A 12,004-nucleotide genomic window follows, 5' to 3' on the forward strand; every position below is an offset into this window, starting at 1 on the left:
TATAGAGCATGTGTGCTGCAATATTCCACACACCACAATGATGTATGCCATCCTTTTAAGAAAGCACTTGTCTACCAACTTTTACTCCAGTGCAAACCACAATATAGCAAAATGCACATGTTTAATCATTTATTAAGCTGATTAGTCTTTGCAATACATTATTCTTATCATTCTTCCGTCATGCAGCTAGGCTACTTCCGTTATGCTTTCCATTCCACAATCTAGAGTCTTAAAGAATTCAAATTCCTGCTGTGTGACCTTCAGAGTCGCCTGCTTCACAACCCATGTGAGCTGTCTAGAACCACACAGGTGCTTCACTCTGGTAACGTTATTTACAGGTGGCAAGGGCAGCATATTTCTCCAGCAACATCTTTAGAGTTTGGCTTCCAATACCACTGACCATTCTCATGCGCTAAAGAGTCACAAGCATATTTTTACAATCACAATGATTGGCACCTTTCATGACACTTTTAAAGCCACCTGTGTTGAAAATCGTGCCCATGTCTCTAAGCAGCCATGTCTCAACACAGAAGATACTTCTCCAAAGCTCATGGGCACACCACACCAGAGACATGAACTCTCTTCAGCAAGATCACAGCCTCCAACATCTTTCAAGCAATTCCATCACATAAACCAAGCTGTTTGGGCTAGGACAAACATTCACAAGTTCCTGATCCAAAGAGACCATAAAGTCTACATACAAAGCCATACATAACCCATGAGTAGTCCATAAGTAGAATATCAGCAAAGGCTCCTGCATATAGAGCATGTGTGCTGCAATATTCCACACACCACAATGATGTATGCCATCCTTTTAAGAAAGCACTTGTCTACCAACTTTTACTCCAGTGCAAACCACAATATAGCAAAATGCACATGTTTAATCATTTATTAAGCTGATTAGTCTTTGCAATACATTATTCTTATCATTCTTCCGTCATGCAGCTAGGCTACTTCCGTTATGCTTTCCATTCCACAATCTAGAGTCTTAAAGAATTCAAATTCCTGCTGTGTGACCTTCAGAGTCGCCTGCTTCACAACCCATGTGAGCTGTCTAGAACGACACAGGTGCTTCACTCTGGTAACGTTATTTACAGGTGGCAAGGGCAGCATATTTCTCCAGCAACATCTTTAGAGTTTGGCTTCCAATACCACTGACCATTCTCATGCGCTAAAGAGTCACAAGCATATTTTTACAATCACAATGATTGGCACCTTTCATGACACTTTTAAAGCCACCTGTGTTGAAAATCGTGCCCATGTCTCTAAGCAGCCATGTCTCAACACAGAAGATACTTCTCCAAAGCTCATGGGCACACCACACCAGAGACATGAACTCTCTTCAGCAAGATCACAGCCTCCAACATCTTTCAAGCAATTCCATCACATAAACCAAGCTGTTTGGGCTAGGACAAACATTCACAAGTTCCTGATCCAAAGAGACCATAAAGTCTACATACAAAGCCATACATAACCCATGAGTAGTCCATAAGTAGAATATCAGCAAAGGCTCCTGCATATAGAGCATGTGTGCTGCAATATTCCACACACCACAATGATGTATGCCATCCTTTTAAGAAAGCACTTGTCTACCAACTTTTACTCCAGTGCAAACCACAATATAGCAAAATGCACATGTTTAATCATTTATTAAGCTGATTAGTCTTTGCAATACATTATTCTTATCATTCTTCCGTCATGCAGCTAGGCTACTTCCGTTATGCTTTCCATTCCACAATCTAGAGTCTTAAAGAATTCAAATTCCTGCTGTGTGACCTTCAGAGTCGCCTGCTTCACAACCCATGTGAGCTGTCTAGAACCACACAGGTGCTTCACTCTGGTAACGTTATTTACAGGTGGCAAGGGCAGCATATTTCTCCAGCAACATCTTTAGAGTTTGGCTTCCAATACCACTGACCATTCTCATGCGCTAAAGAGTCACAAGCATATTTTTACAATCACAATGATTGGCACCTTTCATGACACTTTTAAAGCCACCTGTGTTGAAAATCGTGCCCATGTCTCTAAGCAGCCATGTCTCAACACAGAAGATACTTCTCCAAAGCTCATGGGCACACCACACCAGAGACATGAACTCTCTTCAGCAAGATCACAGCCTCCAACATCTTTCAAGCAATTCCATCACATAAACCAAGCTGTTTGGGCTAGGACAAACATTCACAAGTTCCTGATCCAAAGAGACCATAAAGTCTACATACAAAGCCATACATAACCCATGAGTAGTCCATAAGTAGAATATCAGCAAAGGCTCCTGCATATAGAGCATGTGTGCTGCAATATTCCACACACCACAATGATGTATGCCATCCTTTTAAGAAAGCACTTGTCTACCAACTTTTACTCCAGTGCAAACCACAATATAGCAAAATGCACATGTTTAATCATTTATTAAGCTGATTAGTCTTTGCAATACATTATTCTTATCATTCTTCCGTCATGCAGCTAGGCTACTTCCGTTATGCTTTCCATTCCACAATCTAGAGTCTTAAAGAATTCAAATTCCTGCTGTGTGACCTTCAGCCTGCTTCACAACCCATGTGAGCTGTCTAGAACCACACAGGTGCTTCACTCTGGTAACGTTATTTACAGGTGGCAAGGGCAGCATATTTCTCCAGCAACATCTTTAGAGTTTGGCTTCCAATACCACTGACCATTCTCATGCGCTAAAGAGTCACAAGCATATTTTTACAATCACAATGATTGGCACCTTTCATGACACTTTTAAAGCCACCTGTGTTGAAAATCGTGCCCATGTCTCTAAGCAGCCATGTCTCAACACAGAAGATACTTCTCCAAAGCTCATGGGCACACCACACCAGAGACATGAACTCTCTTCAGCAAGATCACAGCCTCCAACATCTTTCAAGCAATTCCATCACATAAACCAAGCTGTTTGGGCTAGGACAAACATTCACAAGTTCCTGATCCAAAGAGACCATAAAGTCTACATACAAAGCCATACATAACCCATGAGTAGTCCATAAGTAGAATATCAGCAAAGGCTCCTGCATATAGAGCATGTGTGCTGCAATATTCCACACACCACAATGATGTATGCCATCCTTTTAAGAAAGCACTTGTCTACCAACTTTTACTCCAGTGCAAACCACAATATAGCAAAATGCACATGTTTAATCATTTATTAAGCTGATTAGTCTTTGCAATACATTATTCTTATCATTCTTCCGTCATGCAGCTAGGCTACTTCCGTTATGCTTTCCATTCCACAATCTAGAGTCTTAAAGAATTCAAATTCCTGCTGTGTGACCTTCAGAGTCGCCTGCTTCACAACCCATGTGAGCTGTCTAGAACCACACAGGTGCTTCACTCTGGTAACGTTATTTACAGGTGGCAAGGGCAGCATATTTCTCCAGCAACATCTTTAGAGTTTGGCTTCCAATACCACTGACCATTCTCATGCGCTAAAGAGTCACAAGCATATTTTTACAATCACAATGATTGGCACCTTTCATGACACTTTTAAAGCCACCTGTGTTGAAAATCGTGCCCATGTCTCTAAGCAGCCATGTCTCAACACAGAAGATACTTCTCCAAAGCTCATGGGCACACCACACCAGAGACATGAACTCTCTTCAGCAAGATCACAGCCTCCAACATCTTTCAAGCAATTCCATCACATAAACCAAGCTGTTTGGGCTAGGACAAACATTCACAAGTTCCTGATCCAAAGAGACCATAAAGTCTACATACAAAGCCATACATAACCCATGAGTAGTCCATAAGTAGAATATCAGCAAAGGCTCCTGCATATAGAGCATGTGTGCTGCAATATTCCACACACCACAATGATGTATGCCATCCTTTTAAGAAAGCACTTGTCTACCAACTTTTACTCCAGTGCAAACCACAATATAGCAAAATGCACATGTTTAATCATTTATTAAGCTGATTAGTCTTTGCAATACATTATTCTTATCATTCTTCCGTCATGCAGCTAGGCTACTTCCGTTATGCTTTCCATTCCACAATCTAGAGTCTTAAAGAATTCAAATTCCTGCTGTGTGACCTTCAGAGTCGCCTGCTTCACAACCCATGTGAGCTGTCTAGAACCACACAGGTGCTTCACTCTGGTAATGTTATTTACAGGTGGCAAGGGCAGCATATTTCTCCAGCAACATCTTTAGAGTTTGGCTTCCAATACCACTGACCATTCTCATGCGCTAAAGAGTCACAAGCATATTTTTACAATCACAATGATTGGCACCTTTCATGACACTTTTAAAGCCACCTGTGTTGAAAATCGTGCCCATGTCTCTAAGCAGCCATGTCTCAACACAGAAGATACTTCTCCAAAGCTCATGGGCACACCACACCAGAGACATGAACTCTCTTCAGCAAGATCACAGCCTCCAACATCTTTCAAGCAATTCCATCACATAAACCAAGCTGTTTGGGCTAGGACAAACATTCACAAGTTCCTGATCCAAAGAGACCATAAAGTCTACATACAAAGCCATACATAACCCATGAGTAGTCCATAAGTAGAATATCAGCAAAGGCTCCTGCATATAGAGCATGTGTGCTGCAATATTCCACACACCACAATGATGTATGCCATCCTTTTAAGAAAGCACTTGTCTACCAACTTTTACTCCAGTGCAAACCACAATATAGCAAAACGCACATGTTTAATCATTTATTAAGCTGATTAGTCTTTGCAATACATTATTCTTATCATTCTTCCGTCATGCAGCTAGGCTACTTCCGTTATGCTTTCCATTCCACAATCTAGAGTCTTAAAGAATTCAAATTCCTGCTGTGTGACCTTCAGAGTCGCCTGCTTCACAACCCATGTGAGCTGTCTAGAACCACACAGGTGCTTCACTCTGGTAACGTTATTTACAGGTGGCAAGGGCAGCATATTTCTCCAGCAACATCTTTAGAGTTTGGCTTCCAATACCACTGACCATTCTCATGCGCTAAAGAGTCACAAGCATATTTTTACAATCACAATGATTGGCACCTTTCATGACACTTTTAAAGCCACCTGTGTTGAAAATCGTGCCCATGTCTCTAAGCAGCCATGTCTGAACACAGAAGATACTTCTCCAAAGCTCATGGGCACACCACACCAGAGACATGAACTCTCTTCAGCAAGATCACAGCCTCCAACATCTTTCAAGCAATTCCATCACATAAACCAAGCTGTTTGGGCTAGGACAAACATTCACAAGTTCCTGATCCAAAGAGACCATAAAGTCTACATACAAAGCCATACATAACCCATGAGTAGTCCATAAGTAGAATATCAGCAAAGGCTCCTGCATATAGAGCATGTGTGCTGCAATATTCCACACACCACAATGATGTATGCCATCCTTTTAAGAAAGCACTTGTCTACCAACTTTTACTCCAGTGCAAACCACAATATAGCAAAACGCACATGTTTAATCATTTATTAAGCTGATTAGTCTTTGCAATACATTATTCTTATCATTCTTCCGTCATGCAGCTAGGCTACTTCCGTTATGCTTTCCATTCCACAATCTAGAGTCTTAAAGAATTCAAATTCCTGCTGTGTGACCTTCAGAGTCGCCTGCTTCACAACCCATGTGAGCTGTCTAGAACCACACAGGTGCTTCACTCTGGTAACGTTATTTACAGGTGGCAAGGGCAGCATATTTCTCCAGCAACATCTTTAGAGTTTGGCTTCCAATACCACTGACCATTCTCATGCGCTAAAGAGTCACAAGCATATTTTTACAATCACAATGATTGGCACCTTTCATGACACTTTTAAAGCCACCTGTGTTGAAAATCGTGCCCATGTCTCTAAGCAGCCATGTCTCAACACAGAAGATACTTCTCCAAAGCTCATGGGCACACCACACCAGAGACATGAACTCTCTTCAGCAAGATCACAGCCTCCAACATCTTTCAAGCAATTCCATCACATAAACCAAGCTGTTTGGGCTAGGACAAACATTCACAAGTTCCTGATCCAAAGAGACCATAAAGTCTACATACAAAGCCATACATAACCCATGAGTAGTCCATAAGTAGAATATCAGCAAAGGCTCCTGCATATAGAGCATGTGTGCTGCAATATTCCACACACCACAATGATGTATGCCATCCTTTTAAGAAAGCACTTGTCTACCAACTTTTACTCCAGTGCAAACCACAATATAGCAAAATGCACATGTTTAATCATTTATTAAGCTGATTAGTCTTTGCAATACATTATTCTTATCATTCTTCCGTCATGCAGCTAGGCTACTTCCGTTATGCTTTCCATTCCACAATCTAGAGTCTTAAAGAATTCAAATTCCTGCTGTGTGACCTTCAGCCTGCTTCACAACCCATGTGAGCTGTCTAGAACCACACAGGTGCTTCACTCTGGTAACGTTATTTACAGGTGGCAAGGGCAGCATATTTCTCCAGCAACATCTTTAGAGTTTGGCTTCCAATACCACTGACCATTCTCATGCGCTAAAGAGTCACAAGCATATTTTTACAATCACAATGATTGGCACCTTTCATGACACTTTTAAAGCCACCTGTGTTGAAAATCGTGCCCATGTCTCTAAGCAGCCATGTCTCAACACAGAAGATACTTCTCCAAAGCTCATGGGCACACCACACCAGAGACATGAACTCTCTTCAGCAAGATCACAGCCTCCAACATCTTTCAAGCAATTCCATCACATAAACCAAGCTGTTTGGGCTAGGACAAACATTCACAAGTTCCTGATCCAAAGAGACCATAAAGTCTACATACAAAGCCATACATAACCCATGAGTAGTCCATAAGTAGAATATCAGCAAAGGCTCCTGCATATAGAGCATGTGTGCTGCAATATTCCACACACCACAATGATGTATGCCATCCTTTTAAGAAAGCACTTGTCTACCAACTTTTACTCCAGTGCAAACCACAATATAGCAAAATGCACATGTTTAATCATTTATTAAGCTGATTAGTCTTTGCAATACATTATTCTTATCATTCTTCCGTCATGCAGCTAGGCTACTTCCGTTATGCTTTCCATTCCACAATCTAGAGTCTTAAAGAATTCAAATTCCTGCTGTGTGACCTTCAGAGTCGCCTGCTTCACAACCCATGTGAGCTGTCTAGAACCACACAGGTGCTTCACTCTGGTAACGTTATTTACAGGTGGCAAGGGCAGCATATTTCTCCAGCAACATCTTTAGAGTTTGGCTTCCAATACCACTGACCATTCTCATGCGCTAAAGAGTCACAAGCATATTTTTACAATCACAATGATTGGCACCTTTCATGACACTTTTAAAGCCACCTGTGTTGAAAATCGTGCCCATGTCTCTAAGCAGCCATGTCTCAACACAGAAGATACTTCTCCAAAGCTCATGGGCACACCACACCAGAGACATGAACTCTCTTCAGCAAGATCACAGCCTCCAACATCTTTCAAGCAATTCCATCACATAAACCAAGCTGTTTGGGCTAGGACAAACATTCACAAGTTCCTGATCCAAAGAGACCATAAAGTCTACATACAAAGCCATACATAACCCATGAGTAGTCCATAAGTAGAATATCAGCAAAGGCTCCTGCATATAGAGCATGTGTGCTGCAATATTCCACACACCACAATGATGTATGCCATCCTTTTAAGAAAGCACTTGTCTACCAACTTTTACTCCAGTGCAAACCACAATATAGCAAAATGCACATGTTTAATCATTTATTAAGCTGATTAGTCTTTGCAATACATTATTCTTATCATTCTTCCGTCATGCAGCTAGGCTACTTCCGTTATGCTTTCCATTCCACAATCTAGAGTCTTAAAGAATTCAAATTCCTGCTGTGTGACCTTCAGAGTCGCCTGCTTCACAACCCATGTGAGCTGTCTAGAACCACACAGGTGCTTCACTCTGGTAACGTTATTTACAGGTGGCAAGGGCAGCATATTTCTCCAGCAACATCTTTAGAGTTTGGCTTCCAATACCACTGACCATTCTCATGCGCTAAAGAGTCACAAGCATATTTTTACAATCACAATGATTGGCACCTTTCATGACACTTTTAAAGCCACCTGTGTTGAAAATCGTGCCCATGTCTCTAAGCAGCCATGTCTCAACACAGAAGATACTTCTCCAAAGCTCATGGGCACACCACACCAGAGACATGAACTCTCTTCAGCAAGATCACAGCCTCCAACATCTTTCAAGCAATTCCATCACATAAACCAAGCTGTTTGGGCTAGGACAAACATTCACAAGTTCCTGATCCAAAGAGACCATAAAGTCTACATACAAAGCCATACATAACCCATGAGTAGTCCATAAGTAGAATATCAGCAAAGGCTCCTGCATATAGAGCATGTGTGCTGCAATATTCCACACACCACAATGATGTATGCCATCCTTTTAAGAAAGCACTTGTCTACCAACTTTTACTCCAGTGCAAACCACAATATAGCAAAATGCACATGTTTAATCATTTATTAAGCTGATTAGTCTTTGCAATACATTATTCTTATCATTCTTCCGTCATGCAGCTAGGCTACTTCCGTTATGCTTTCCATTCCACAATCTAGAGTCTTAAAGAATTCAAATTCCTGCTGTGTGACCTTCAGAGTCGCCTGCTTCACAACCCATGTGAGCTGTCTAGAACGACACAGGTGCTTCACTCTGGTAACGTTATTTACAGGTGGCAAGGGCAGCATATTTCTCCAGCAACATCTTTAGAGTTTGGCTTCCAATACCACTGACCATTCTCATGCGCTAAAGAGTCACAAGCATATTTTTACAATCACAATGATTGGCACCTTTCATGACACTTTTAAAGCCACCTGTGTTGAAAATCGTGCCCATGTCTCTAAGCAGCCATGTCTCAACACAGAAGATACTTCTCCAAAGCTCATGGGCACACCACACCAGAGACATGAACTCTCTTCAGCAAGATCACAGCCTCCAACATCTTTCAAGCAATTCCATCACATAAACCAAGCTGTTTGGGCTAGGACAAACATTCACAAGTTCCTGATCCAAAGAGACCATAAAGTCTACATACAAAGCCATACATAACCCATGAGTAGTCCATAAGTAGAATATCAGCAAAGGCTCCTGCATATAGAGCATGTGTGCTGCAATATTCCACACACCACAATGATGTATGCCATCCTTTTAAGAAAGCACTTGTCTACCAACTTTTACTCCAGTGCAAACCACAATATAGCAAAATGCACATGTTTAATCATTTATTAAGCTGATTAGTCTTTGCAATACATTATTCTTATCATTCTTCCGTCATGCAGCTAGGCTACTTCCGTTATGCTTTCCATTCCACAATCTAGAGTCTTAAAGAATTCAAATTCCTGCTGTGTGACCTTCAGAGTCGCCTGCTTCACAACCCATGTGAGCTGTCTAGAACCACACAGGTGCTTCACTCTGGTAACGTTATTTACAGGTGGCAAGGGCAGCATATTTCTCCAGCAACATCTTTAGAGTTTGGCTTCCAATACCACTGACCATTCTCATGCGCTAAAGAGTCACAAGCATATTTTTACAATCACAATGATTGGCACCTTTCATGACACTTTTAAAGCCACCTGTGTTGAAAATCGTGCCCATGTCTCTAAGCAGCCATGTCTCAACACAGAAGATACTTCTCCAAAGCTCATGGGCACACCACACCAGAGACATGAACTCTCTTCAGCAAGATCACAGCCTCCAACATCTTTCAAGCAATTCCATCACATAAACCAAGCTGTTTGGGCTAGGACAAACATTCACAAGTTCCTGATCCAAAGAGACCATAAAGTCTACATACAAAGCCATACATAACCCATGAGTAGTCCATAAGTAGAATATCAGCAAAGGCTCCTGCATATAGAGCATGTGTGCTGCAATATTCCACACACCACAATGATGTATGCCATCCTTTTAAGAAAGCACTTGTCTACCAACTTTTACTCCAGTGCAAACCACAATATAGCAAAATGCACATGTTTAATCATTTATTAAGCTGATTAGTCTTTGCAATACATTATTCTTATCATTCTTCCGTCATGCAGCTAGGCTACTTCCGTTATGCTTTCCATTCCACAATCTAGAGTCTTAAAGAATTCAAATTCCTGCTGTGTGACCTTCAGCCTGCTTCACAACCCATGTGAGCTGTCTAGAACCACACAGGTGCTTCACTCTGGTAACGTTATTTACAGGTGGCAAGGGCAGCATATTTCTCCAGCAACATCTTTAGAGTTTGGCTTCCAATACCACTGACCATTCTCATGCGCTAAAGAGTCACAAGCATATTTTTACAATCACAATGATTGGCACCTTTCATGACACTTTTAAAGCCACCTGTGTTGAAAATCGTGCCCATGTCTCTAAGCAGCCATGTCTCAACACAGAAGATACTTCTCCAAAGCTCATGGGCACACCACACCAGAGACATGAACTCTCTTCAGCAAGATCACAGCCTCCAACATCTTTCAAGCAATTCCATCACATAAACCAAGCTGTTTGGGCTAGGACAAACATTCACAAGTTCCTGATCCAAAGAGACCATAAAGTCTACATACAAAGCCATACATAACCCATGAGTAGTCCATAAGTAGAATATCAGCAAAGGCTCCTGCATATAGAGCATGTGTGCTGCAATATTCCACACACCACAATGATGTATGCCATCCTTTTAAGAAAGCACTTGTCTACCAACTTTTACTCCAGTGCAAACCACAATATAGCAAAATGCACATGTTTAATCATTTATTAAGCTGATTAGTCTTTGCAATACATTATTCTTATCATTCTTCCGTCATGCAGCTAGGCTACTTCCGTTATGCTTTCCATTCCACAATCTAGAGTCTTAAAGAATTCAAATTCCTGCTGTGTGACCTTCAGAGTCGCCTGCTTCACAACCCATGTGAGCTGTCTAGAACCACACAGGTGCTTCACTCTGGTAACGTTATTTACAGGTGGCAAGGGCAGCATATTTCTCCAGCAACATCTTTAGAGTTTGGCTTCCAATACCACTGACCATTCTCATGCGCTAAAGAGTCACAAGCATATTTTTACAATCACAATGATTGGCACCTTTCATGACACTTTTAAAGCCACCTGTGTTGAAAATCGTGCCCATGTCTCTAAGCAGCCATGTCTCAACACAGAAGATACTTCTCCAAAGCTCATGGGCACACCACACCAGAGACATGAACTCTCTTCAGCAAGATCACAGCCTCCAACATCTTTCAAGCAATTCCATCACATAAACCAAGCTGTTTGGGCTAGGACAAACATTCACAAGTTCCTGATCCAAAGAGACCATAAAGTCTACATACAAAGCCATACATAACCCATGAGTAGTCCATAAGTAGAATATCAGCAAAGGCTCCTGCATATAGAGCATGTGTGCTGCAATATTCCACACACCACAATGATGTATGCCATCCTTTTAAGAAAGCACTTGTCTACCAACTTTTACTCCAGTGCAAACCACAATATAGCAAAATGCACATGTTTAATCATTTATTAAGCTGATTAGTCTTTGCAATACATTATTCTTATCATTCTTCCGTCATGCAGCTAGGCTACTTCCGTTATGCTTTCCATTCCACAATCTAGAGTCTTAAAGAATTCAAATTCCTGCTGTGTGACCTTCAGAGTCGCCTGCTTCACAACCCATGTGAGCTGTCTAGAACCACACAGGTGCTTCACTCTGGTAATGTTATTTACAGGTGGCAAGGGCAGCATATTTCTCCAGCAACATCTTTAGAGTTTGGCTTCCAATACCACTGACCATTCTCATGCGCTAAAGAGTCACAAGCATATTTTTACAATCACAATGATTGGCACCTTTCATGACACTTTTAAAGCCACCTGTGTTGAAAATCGTGCCCATGTCTCTAAGCAGCCATGTCTCAACACAGAAGATACTTCTCCAAAGCTCATGGGCACACCACACCAGAGACATGAACTCTCTTCAGCAAGATCACAGCCTCCAACATCTTTCAAGCAATTCCATCACATAAAC

Source organism: Brachyhypopomus gauderio, unplaced genomic scaffold (assembly GCF_052324685.1).
Source record: "Brachyhypopomus gauderio isolate BG-103 unplaced genomic scaffold, BGAUD_0.2 sc200, whole genome shotgun sequence".
Classification (NCBI taxonomy): Eukaryota; Metazoa; Chordata; class Actinopteri; order Gymnotiformes; family Hypopomidae; genus Brachyhypopomus; species Brachyhypopomus gauderio.